Genomic DNA, 13,399 nt, shown 5'->3' with positions numbered 1-13,399 from the left:
CACAATTTTCGCGAGTTGGGCTCTGCATGCCACCACATTGGATTTGAAATGAAACCTCTACAACAGAATTCAAGTGCAGATTGTAACGTTTAATTTGAAGGGTTGAACAAAAATATCTGATAGAAAATGTAGGAATTGTACACATTTCTTTACAAACACTCCACATTTTAGGAGGTCAAAAGTAATTGGACAAATAAACATAACCCAAACAAAATATTTTTATTTTCAATATTTTGTTGCAAATCCTTTGGAGGCAATCACTGCCTTAAGTCTGGAACCCATGGACATCACCAAACGCTGGGTTTCCTCCTTCTTAATGCTTTGCCAGGCCTTTACAGCTGCAGCCTTCAGGTCTTGCTTGTTTGTGGGTCTTTCCGTCTTAAGTCTGGATTTGAGCAAGTGAAATGCATGCTCAATTGGGTTTAGATCTGGAGATTGACTTGGCCATTGCAGAATGTTCCACTTTTTGGCACTCATGAACTCCTGGGTAGCTTTGGCTGTATGCTTGGGGTCATTGTCCATCTGTACTATGAAGCGCCGTCCAATCAACTTTGCAGCATTTGGCTGAATCTGGGCTGAAAGTATATCCCGGTACACTTCAGAATTCATCCGGCTACTCTTGTCTGCTCTTATGTCATCAATAAACACAAGTGACCCAGTGCCATTGAAAGCCATGCATGCCCATGCCATCACGTTGCCTCCACCATGTTTTACAGAGGATGTGGTGTGCCTTGGATCATGTGCCGTTCCCTTTCTTCTCCAAACTTTTTTCTTCCCATCATTCTGGTACAGGTTGATCTTTGTCTCATCTGTCCATAGAATACTTTTCCAGAACTGAGCTGGCTTCTTGAGGTGTTTTTCTGCAAATTTAACTCTGGCCTGTCTATTTTTGTTATTGATGAATGGTTTGCATCTAGATGTGAACCCTTTGTATTTACTGTCATGGAGTTTTCTCTTTACTGTTGACTTAGAGACAGATACACCTACTTCACTGAGAGTGTTCTGGACTTCAGTTGATATTGTGAACGGGTTCTTCTTCACCAAATTAAGTATGCGGCGATCATCCACCACTGTTGTCATCTGTGGACGCCCAGGCCTTTTTGAGTTCCCAAGCTCACCAGTCAATTCCTTTTTTCTCAGAATGTACCCAACTGTTGATTTTGCTACTCCAAGCATGTCTGCTATCTCTCTGATGGATTTTTTCTTTTTTTTCAGCCTCAGGATGTTCTGCTTCACCTCAATTGAGAGTTCCTTTGACCGCATGTTGTCTGCTCACAGCAACAGCTTCCAAATGCAAAACCACACACCTGGAATCCACCCCTGACCTTTTAACTACTTCATTGATTACAGGTTAACGAGGGAGACGCCTTCAGAGTTAATTGCAGCCCTTAGAGTCCATTGTCCAATTACTTTTGGTCCCTTGAAAAAGAGGACGCTATGCATTACAGAGCTATGATTCCTAAACCCTTTCTCCGATTTGGATGTGGAAACTATCATATTGCAGCTGGGAGTGTGCACTTTCAGCCCATATTATATATATAATTGTATTTCTGAACATGTTTTTGTAAACAGCTAAAATAACAAAACTTGTGTCACTGTCCAAATATTTCTGGACCTAACTGTATGGACCTAACTGTATATATATATATATATATATATAGCTTTGTCGCTATAAAAGGACCCCCCTCCATTTATTGCACAGGGGCCCCAAGCTGTCAGTGTCTGCCCCTGGAAAGAAGGGATTGTATTTTATTTTACATTTTTATGGTTTAACTTTTTCATTGAGTAACTGTTATTGAGTCATTTTGTTCATTGCCAAATTTCTTGTTTTGTAATCAAATTTTTTTCACTGAAATCTGAACTGTTGGCTCTTTCAAGTCCTTTATTGGCTATTCACTTATAAATGGATATACTTAGCAAAGTGCTGCAAAGTTATATGTGCCAAAAAAGTAAAAATCCCTATGTTGTGTTATGATGTGTCTTAGATATTTTGCACCTTCCTCAACAGTTTTCTAGTGTCCAAAAAATTGAATATGGCAGAAAGATTTTTTTCTTGGTAAATGTTGTTTGCTGATCAGCGGTCTTTTCTTATCCTGTTTACACAGTCAGGCCGGCGTCACACTAGCGAGTTTTACGGACGTATGAGTGCAGAAAATACGTCCAGAAAAAAACGCATTGCACACGGCCCAATGATTCTCTGTGGGCCAGCTCCTATCTGCCGTATATTACGCTTCCGTAATATACGGTATGTTACGGGCATAGAAAATCGCAGCATGCTGCGTTAGTCAGCGTATTGCGCAAAAAATACACCAATGAAAGTCTATGGGGCGAGAAAATTACGGATTACACACGGACCATGCGTGTGACTTGCGAGAAATACGCAGCGGTGTTCTATAGAGAATGCGGTAATTCAGTGCGGTGTACAGTAAAATCGCACTGACAGAATAGAATAGGTAGAATAAATGTGTACATATAGTATAGGTATATATATATATATATATGTCAGTGAGACATATATATATATATATATATATATTTAATTCAGTGCTAGATGGCAGAAAAGCCATATTCTCAACTTTTCAGAATATTTTCCCACGCTCGAGTTCATATGAGTTCATCCAGCAGAGGGCGCATCACCGCGACTCGAGGTAACTACAGTACATTCCCCTGCATTCCATTCATTCACCAAGGTTTACAGTTAGGAGCACAGCTGCATTAGCAGAGCTCCTGGGTGTAAAATGATTTAACCCCTTCAGATGGATTTACAGCATGGGACAAGACTGTAACGACGGAAGGTATGGAATATTGTTGTTTGTTTTTTTAACTTTGTTTCAGGTAACAAGGGTCTTTTTCATTAAAATACTTTGTAATAATGTGTGTGTGTTTTATTAACCATTTCGTACTATTGGATCAATAATGGATAGGTGTCATAATTGACGCCTCTCCATTATTAACCTGGCTTAGTATCACCTTACAATAGCAAGGTGACATTAACCCTTCATTACCCCATATCCCACCGCTACACGGGAGTGGGAAGAGAGAGGCTAAGTGCCAGAATAGGTGCATCTTCGGCCGGCGTCACACACAGCGTAAAACAATACGGTCCGTATATTACGGCCGTAATACACTGAAAAGTCCCGAAAAAAGTGGTCCGTAGCTCCTCCGTAGGCAGGGTGTGTCAGCGTTTTTTGCGCATGGCATCCTCCGTATGTAATCCGTATGGCATCCGTACTGCGTGGTTTTCTCGCAGGCTAGCAAAACCAACATACCGCTATAGAAGTGATCCATGTGTCCCAAAAAGAAAAGAAAATATATATATACTGTCTATATATATATATATATATATATATATATATATATATATGTCAGTAGACACATATATTAGAGAGAAAAGCCGGTAATTCAGTGCGGTGTACAGTAAAATCACACTGACAGCTTACAGTAGAATAGGTAGAATAAATGTGTACACATAGAATAGGTATATATATATATATATGTCAGTGAGACACATATATGTATATATATTAATATTTATTCCAGCGCTAGACAGCTTGAAAGCCGGTAATTCAATTACCGGCTTTTTCCTTCTCCTTCCTAAAACCCGACATGATTTGAGACATGGTTTACATACAGTAAACCATGTCTTCTCTCCATTTTTTTTGCAGATTCCACACTACTAATGTCAGTAGTGTGTATCTGCAAAATTTGGCCGTTCTAGCTCTTAAAATAAAGGGTTAAATGGCGGAAAAAATTGGCGTGGGCTCCCGCGCAATTTTCTCCGCCAGAGTAGTAAAGCCAGTGACTGAGGGCAGATATTAATAGCCTGGAGAGGGTCCATGGTTATTGGCCCCCCCCCTGGCTAAAAATATCTGCCCCCAGCCACCCCAGAAAAGGCACATCTGGAAGATGCGCCTATTCTGGCACTTGGCCACTCTCTTCCCATTCCCGTGTAGCGGTGGGATATGGGGTAATGAAGGGTTAATGCCACCTTGCTATTGTAAGGGGACATTAAGCCTAATTAATAATGGAGAGGCGTCAATTATGACACCTATCCATTATTAATCCAATTGTAGTGAAGGGTTAAATAAAACACAAACACATTATTTAAAATTATTTTAATGAAATAAAAACAATGGGTGTTGCAGTATTTTATTCAACGCCCAATCCAGTCACTGAAGACCCTCGTTCTGTGAGTAAAAAAACATAATAAACCAACAATATACTTACCCTCCGCAGATCTGTAACGTCCAACGATGTAAATCCTTCTGAAGGGGTTAAAACATTTTGCAGCAAGGAGCTGTGCTAATGCAGGCTGCTCCTCGCTGCAAAACCCCAGGGAATGAGGCTAAAAATAGATCAATGATCTATATTTAGCTTTATTTGCGGTGAGGCGCCCTCTGCTGGCTGTTCATAGATCGTGGGAAATTACCTAGAAAGCTCCCTGGCTTTCTAGGTAATTTCCCACGATCTATGAACAGCCAGCAGAGGGCGCCTCACCGCAAATAAAGCTAAATATAGATCATTGATCTATTTTTAGCCTCATTCCCTGGGGTTTTGCAGCGAGGAGCAGCCTGCATTAGCACAGCTCCTTGCTGCAAAATGTTTTAACCCCTTCAGAAGGATTTACATCGTTGGACGTTACAGATCTGCGGAGGGTAAGTATATTGTTGGTTTATTATGTTTTTTTACTCACAGAACGAGGGTCTTCAGTGACTGGATTGGGCGTTGAATAAAATACTGCAACACCCATTGTTTTTATTTCATTAAAATAATTTTAAATAATGTGTTTGTGTTTTATTTAACCCTTCACTACAATTGGATTAATAATGGATAGGTGTCATAATTGACGCCTCTCCATTATTAATTAGGCTTAATGTCCCCTTACAATAGCAAGGTGGCATTAACCCTTCATTACCCCATATCCCACCGCTACACGGGAATGGGAAGAGAGTGGCCAAGTGACAGAATAGGCGCATCTTCCAGATGTGCCTTTTCTGGGGTGGCTGGGGGCAGATATTTTTAGCCAGGGGGGGGCCAATAACCATGGACCCTCTCCAGGCTATTAATATCTGCCCTCAGTCACTGGCTTTACTACTCTGGCGGAGAAAATTGCGCGGGAGCCCACGCCAATTTTTTCCGCCATTTAACCCTTTATTTTAAGAGCTAGAACGGCCAAATTTTGCAGATACACACTACTGACATTAGTAGTGTGGAATCTGCAAAAAAAATGGAGAGAAGACATGGTTTACTGTATGTAAACCATGTCTCAAATCATGTCGGGTTTTAGGAAGGAGAAGGAAAAAGCCGGTAATTGAATTACCGGCTTTCAAGCTGTCTAGCGCTGGAATAAATATTAATATATATACATATATGTGTCTCACTGACATATATATATATATATACCTATTCTATGTGTACACATTTATTCTACCTATTCTACTGTAAGCTGTCAGTGTGATTTTACTGTACACCGCACTGAATTACCGGCTTTTCTCTCTAACAGCGCTGCGTATTTCTCGCAAGTCACACTGCTTGTCCGTGTGTAATCCGTATTTTTCACGCTTCCATAGACTTTCATTGGCGTATTTCTTGCGCAGTACGGTGACAAACGCAGCATGCTGCGATTTTGTACGGCCGTAGAAAGCCGTATAATACTGATCAGTAAAATACGGCAAATAGGAGCAGGGGCATAGAGAATAATTGTGCCGTATTTTTTGCGAGTTTTACGGACGTAGATTCTGCGCTCTTACGTCCGTAAAACTCGCATGTGTGACGCCGGCCTTCCAGTTGTGCCTTTTCTGGGGTGGCTGGGGGCAGATTTTTTAGCTGGGGGGGGGGGTTGGGGGTAATAACCATGGTCCCTCTCTAGGCTATCAATATCTGCCCGCAGTCACTGGCTTTCCCACTCTGGCGGAGAAAATTGCGCGGGAGCCCACGCCAATTTTTTCTGGGATTAAACCCTTTAATTTAATAGCTAGATGCCCCAAATTTGACACCAAGACACTTCTTACATTACTAAAGAGGAATATGTAATAAAAGAAGGGATATGAGACGGTTTACTGTATGTAAACCGTGTCTCATATCATGTCGGGTTTGTGAAGGAGATAGGAAAAGCCGGCAATTGAATTACCGACTTTTTTGCTATCTAGTGCTGAATTAAATATAAATATATATACGTGTGTCTCACTGACATATATATGTATATATATACTGTATATATGTTTTTAAGAATATTTGAGCCGATGGATCCATGATATGTCCATTTTGCAAGCCTGCGAGAAAAATGTCGCCGTACGGAAGCCATACGGATGCCATACGGATGACACATGGATAAATTTGTGCGTAAAAATCGCATCCTCGCATTGAATACGGAACAGTGTTTTGGGACAATTACTGCGTATTACGGCTGTAAAAAAAAAAAGGACCATATTTACTTACGCCTAGTGTGAAGCCCGGCCTCAGACTTTGCTTCAGATGCACACTGACTAATCAATAATGGTTTAGTGCCCATAAGCTGAAATTGTTCTCGGCAGCACAAGTCCTGTTTACACAGGACAATACATTGCCAAGAACAATGATCTTTAGTGCAAACCAAAAGATCATTTCACCCAGCGAACAAACATTTTGTTCATTTGTCGGGTGACCGGCAGCTTGTTTAGACTGCATGGTTATCGTGAACGATTGTTCCTTTGAAATCTAGCAGTCTGTTAGTGTCTTTGCACTAGAAATGAGCCTATTCACTGACTTCATTGGAGTGATTGACTCAAAAACCTGGATGGCTACCCATCTCTCTGCGTGGAGAGATGCCCCTTTTTTTGTGAATCGGAAGTATATGACTGTGAAAATGAGACTTTTGTGGCCATTGTGACACGACTATACCTCCGATACATCTGTGTGTTTTATTGGGCAGCACATGAATGCCATCACATCACGGACTCATTCATAGATATGTGTGAGTTTGGCCCACAAATTGGACCAAATTGAGAGAAGTCTTGGGTTTGTGTCTCCTTATCTATTGAGGATTTTGTTAAATACTTCAGCAAATTATTTTTTCTCCTCTGCCAAAGTGTAGCCTCTGGTTTAACCTAGATTTCTTCTAGTGCTCATGAATTTTACTGGTTGAGATCCAAGGGATTCACTAAAGTCTTTCATCTTCTCTCCCCATTAGTTTTAACAGTCTTTGACATATTTTCACTTAGTTTGGCCTTCCTAATGGAGACCCAGTTAGATAGAGATAATTGAAGCAGTTGGTTGGGGATCTTCTGACTACAATTGACTTAATAAATTAACTAACTTAACCCCTTCACGCCGCGGCCCTTTTTCATTTTTGCGTTTTCGCTTTTCGTTCCCCTCCTTCCCAGAGCCATAACTTTTTTATTTTTCGTCAATATGACCATGTTAGGGCTTATTTTTTGCGGGACCAGTTGTACTTTTGAATGACACAATTGGTTTTACCATGTCTTGTACTAGAAAACGGGGAAAAAAATTCCAAGTGTGGTGAAATTGCAAAAAAAGTGCAATCCCACACTTGTTTTTTGTTTGGCTTTTTTGCTAGCTTCACTAAATGCTAAAACTAACCTGATGTTATGATTCTCCAGGTCATTACGAGTTCATAGACACCAAACATGTCTAGGTTATTTTTTATCTAAGTGGTGAAAAAAAATTCAAAACTTTGCTAAAAACAAACAAACAAAAAAAGCGCCATATTCCGATGCCCGTAGCGTCTCCATTTTTCGTGATCTGAGTTGATTGAGGGCTTATTTTTTGCGTGCCGAGCTGGCGTTTTTAATGATACCACTTTTGTGCAGATACGTTCTTTTGATCGCCCGTTATTGCATTTTAATGCAATGTTGCGGTGACAAAAAAACGTAATTCTGGCGTTTCAAATTTTTTTCTCGCTACGCTGTTTAGCGATCAGGTTAATGCTTTTTTTGTTTTTGTTGATAGATCGGGCTATTCTGAATCCAGTGATACCAAATATGTGTAGGTGTGATTTTTTTTTTATTGTTTTATTTTGGATGGGGTGAAAGGGGGTGATTAAACTTTTATATATATTTTTTTGCATATTTTTACGTTTGCCATGCTTCAATAGCCTCCATGGGAGGCTAGAAGCGGGCACCACTCGATCGGCTCAGCTACATAGCAGCGATCATCAGATCGCTGCTATGCAGCAGAAATGCAGGCTTGCTATGAGCGCCGACCACAGGGTGGCGCTCACAGCAGGCCGGCATCAGTAACCATAGAGGTCTCAAGGACCTCTACGGTTACCATCCTGGCGCATTGCCGACCCCCGATCATGTGACGGGGTCGGCGATGCGCTCATTTCCGGCCGATTGCCTTGCGCAGGCGTGTACTATGGAGGACATAGAATGAACTTCAATACAATATTGCGGCCGGCATGCAGCCAGCAGGTAAGGAAAGGGTGAATCAAACACCCGAAAACTCCGCCCATATGACCGAAAACCGGTCCCGCCAAATTCAGGTGACAGGTTCCCTTTAATTATATATCTCCCAACAGCAAGTAGATGGCTAACTATATATGAACCAAAGACCTCTGATTATCCTGACGGTATTGGCTCTATAAACAAGGGTGGCTGTATACTACTACCAGGTCAGTTTATACACCTAGATCCACCTTGGACCCCCAGATTAATTATTAACTTTTCATTTTTATTGCATATTTGTGTACCTCACTAAAATATTTAATCTTTATATATGTTTGATTTCTGACTATTCTGGACAATTTACCCGAAAAAAGGGCTAAAAATCAATAAAAGGCATCACTGAAAAAGAAAAAAATAGCAGCCATACTGTGTCCAGACAGAAACGTACAACAGAATGGAGCAGGTCCCCCATTATAAAGGTTAACCAGCAGATCAGAGGCTCGGTAGACGCCAGTTGTAGTAACCACAGGAATTAATAGAGATGATTATCGGGTTCAGAGAGTAAAACACTATTGTGTATAGGCTAAGTATAAACTGATGAATAAAAATATGGAATCAAGTACCCGCCTGTGAAATTGGATTTTCTTCAGAGCAAAAAATGATAGCCATATAATAAATGGCTCAATATTGTGCCATAAAAATCACAGCCATCTTTTATATTAAATCATTAGGCAGGAAACTGTGATTTTCGTTTAAGCCAGAAAGGCTGTTTTTCTGTTACCAGTTTGGGTTTTTGGTTTATGATGTAATAAATCACCCACAGACTTTATCCATACGTGGGCCTATGTCTACCTCGAGGAGCAGCCAAGTGAACCAACCTTCCACAGTTAGTAGAGGGAACAATAGCCCCATGATATTCTGAGGCAACATCTTCAATGTGTAGAGCCACTTGTCGCGAATCCTCAATTTAAAAGGGAATGAATAACCCCATCAGCTCCTTATTTGCTGACAATGCACCTTACACCAGCCATAAACATATCATAATTATCGATAAATTAAACCTATGTTTTTGCATATGGATTTAGCATGTAATGTCATAAAAGCTCCCATAGATGTAATGCTGAAGCGTCCCAATAATTTTGCCTCTATATGTATTATAGGCGCATTCAAGATTGGTCTGGCTCTTGTCTTCAATTATTGCTCTTTTTCCGCTTTATATTCAGCTTTGAATTAAAGCCGCCTTCAATTCAAACAAATCAATCGGACCCCGTCTCATCTGCGCATCAGGCCGAGCCCCAGGCCCCAAGACGCAGGTTCTATTGCTTTGCGGGCCCGTCTGAGCCCGCGAGGCAATAGTTAAAGCCGCCAGCCAATCGGAGGCTGGCAGCTGACGTCAGCGCGCACGTCGCTGACGTATGACGTCATTGTCATTCGCCGGCGAATCCGCGCTGAAATGTCTGGGATGGACGTCGGCGCTGGAGCCCGGCCAGGTAAGAAGAAAGGTGTTTTTTTTTTTACTGAAGGCGGCTGAATACAGATTGGAGACACAAGGGGCAGGAATGAAGAAAACATGGGGCAGAATGAAGACAACACGGGGCAGAATGAAGACAACATGGGGCAGAATGAAAACAACACGGGGCAGAATGAAGACAACATATGGCAGAATGAAGACAACACAGGGCAGAATGAAGACAACATATGGCAGAATGAAGACAACACAGGGGGCAGAATGAAAAAAGGGCAGAATGAAGACAACATGGGGCAGAATGAAGAAAACATGGGGCAGAATGAAGACGACACGGGGCAGAATGAAGACAACATATGGCAGAATGAAGACAACACGGGGCAGAATGAAGACAACATATGGCAGAATGAAGACAACACAGGGGGCAGAATGAAAACAGGGCAGAATGAAGACAACATGGGGCAGAATGAAGACAACATGTGGCAGAATGAAGACAACACAGGGGGCAGAATGAAAACACGGGGCAGAATGAAAACAACACAGGGGGCAGAATGAAAACACAGGGAGTAAAATGAAGAAAACACGGGGCAGAATGAAAACACGGGGCAGAATGAAAACAACACAGGGGGGCAGAATGAAAACACAGGGAGCGAAATGAAGAAAACACAGGAGGCAGAATGAAGAAAACACAAGGGCAGAATGATGAAACCACAGGGGGCAGAATGAAGAAAACACGGGGCAGAATGAAGAAAACACGGGGCAGAATGAAAACAACACAGGGGGCAGAATGAAAACACGGGGCAGAAGGAAGACAACACGGGGCAGAATGAAAACACAGGGGGCAGAATGAAAACAACACAGGGGGCAGAATGAAAACAATACAGGGGCAGAATGAAAACACGGGGCAGAATGAAGAAAACACGGGGCAGAGTGAAAACAACACAGGAAGAAAAATGAAAACATGGGGCAGAATGAAAGCAACACAGGGGGCAGAATGAAAACACAGAGGGCAGAATGAAGAAAACACAGGGGGCAAAATGAAGAAAACACAGAGGGCAGAATGAAGAAAACACAGGGGGCAGAATGAAAACAACACAGGGGGCAGAATGAAAACACAGGGCAGAATGAAGACAACACAGGGGGCAGAATGAAAACAACACAGGGGCAGAATGAAAACAACACAGGGGCAGAATAAAAACAGCACAGGGCACAGAATGAAAACACAGGGGGCAAAATGAAGAAAACACAGAGGGCAGAATGAAGAAAACACAGGGGGCAGAATGAAAACAACACAGGGGGCAGAATGAAAACACAGGGCAGAATGAAGACAACACAGGGGGCAGAATGAAGAAAACACGGGGCAGAATGAAAACGACACGGGGCAGAATAAAAACAGCACAGGGCACAGAATGAAAACACAGGGGGCAGAATGAAAACACGGGCAGCAATGGAAACAACACGGGGCAGAATGAAAATACGGGGCAGGAATGGAAACAACACAGGGGACAGAATGAAAACACAGGGAGAAGGAATAGCAACAACACAGGGGAAGAATGTGGGACACAGGGGGCAGAATGAGACATGGGGCAGAATGTGAGGCACGGAGAAGAATGTGAGACACAGGGGGGCAGGATGGGAGACAGCAGAATGTGAGACACAGGGGCAGGATGGGAGACAAGGGGGCAGGATGGAGACAGATGCAGCAGGATCATGGTGCAGGATGGATACGATGGAGACAGATGGGGCGGTAGGATCATGGGACAGATGGGACAGGCTCATGGTGACAGATGGGGCAGGATCATGGGGACAGATGGGGCAGGATCATGGGAACAGATGGGGCAGGATCATGGAACAGATGGGGCAGGATGGATAATCATTAGGGCAGAATGGGAAAACATATGGCTGGAGCCAGGAATGAGATACATGGGGCCAGGGTGGGGGATATTATTACCATAGGGGCTAATTAAGGGATATTATTACTGCGGTGATGTATTTATTTTATTTTTTTAGGATACTGTTTTAAATGGGGGGGTGGTCCTGTTACTGTGCAGAGGGACACTATGTTAAGTAAAATAAAGTAATGTGTTCTGCAAGCGGAGCTGTAGATAACTGTGTTATTTCCAGCAGAGACGACTCCTGGCTGGAAGAAGTGATAGTGGTCTGTGCTGGATTAAGATGAAAAGCGAAGCTGAAGGAATACACCTAGAGATATCACTGATGAGTCAGTGTGTTACCTGTACACTGACACTATACACTGTATACTATATACAGCGGTCCTGTGTACAATGTCACCAGTGATCACTGTATTACTTTTACACTGACACTATATACAGAGCTCCTGTGTATAATGTCACCAGTGATCACTGTATTACCTGTACACAGACACTGCAAACTTAGTACAGATCTCCTGTGTATAATGGCCCTCTTGGTGATAGTATTGTTTTTTTTTACTAATGATCAGTATTTTAATATTCAGTCACTATGTGGTGGTAATAATATGTTGTCCGGCCATGTTGTAGCGGTATTTGTTCCCTGTATGTGGTATTATTCGTCACCATGCGGTGGTAATATGTGGTCTGGTCATGGTGTGGTGGTATTTGTTCCATGTATGTGCTATTCTTTGGTCATTGTGGTGGTAATATGTGATTTGGATGTGGTGTGGCAGTATTTGTTCCTTGTATATGGTATAGGTCACTGTGGTGGTAATATGTGGTCTGGCCATGGTGTGGCAGTATTAGTTCCTTGTATGTGGTATTACAGGTCACTATATGGTGGTAATATATGTATTTGTCCCTTGTATATGATATTATTGGTCATATTAAAAATTGAAAAATAAATAAAAATGTACCTATATTGTATTGCATATTTTAACAAATTTTTAATAGGTTAGCGTAGAGTAGAGCGGTGGGACTGTGGACAGTTTGAGGGGTGGAGGTGGGGCTGGGGTGGAGCCTGGGCGGAGTCTCAAGGGGGCCCCGAAAATGTTGCCAGTATGGGGTCCCGAAATTCCTAGTGGTAGCCCTGGAAGCAGATGCTAAGCCAAGAGAAAGAACTCATATGACGCTAGGTGCCTCCACCGAGAAGTATAGCATAAGGGTTGAGCTTGCTCTGCAACTGAACTGTGCCAATTGCGCACATGTACGAAACAGATGCTAAGCCAAGTGGCAAGTTACCCCAGTCCTGACACAGCTGAACCTGTGCCTGACTGGCACCCTAAGCATGTAGCAGACAAGAGACTCAGACGTTGAGCTAAGAGTATGAAACCACAGTGTGCAACCTGCCTGCCTACATGTACAGTCTCTGGGCAAAGACACACACAAACATGCAGACAGTGGTAGAGTAGCCACCCACGCACAGAAAACATAAAAGACGCGTGCGCCGCTGAGAGCCTTTTCTACTCTAGGCTCCACCCCAAACACTCACGCCCAGTCGGCCAAGGCATCGCTTCAGGGCCAGAACTGCCAGAGCTGCCACATCATCAGAGCAGCTAATGTCCAACCACCAATGAGAAGTCGCCACATCACAGACGTGCTCAATAAGGTGAACTCTG

Source organism: Ranitomeya imitator, chromosome 1 (assembly GCF_032444005.1).
Source record: "Ranitomeya imitator isolate aRanImi1 chromosome 1, aRanImi1.pri, whole genome shotgun sequence".
NCBI lineage: Eukaryota > Metazoa > Chordata > Amphibia > Anura > Dendrobatidae > Ranitomeya > Ranitomeya imitator.
The sequence above is the reverse complement of the archived record's forward strand: the minus strand, read 5'-3'. Positions refer to the sequence as shown.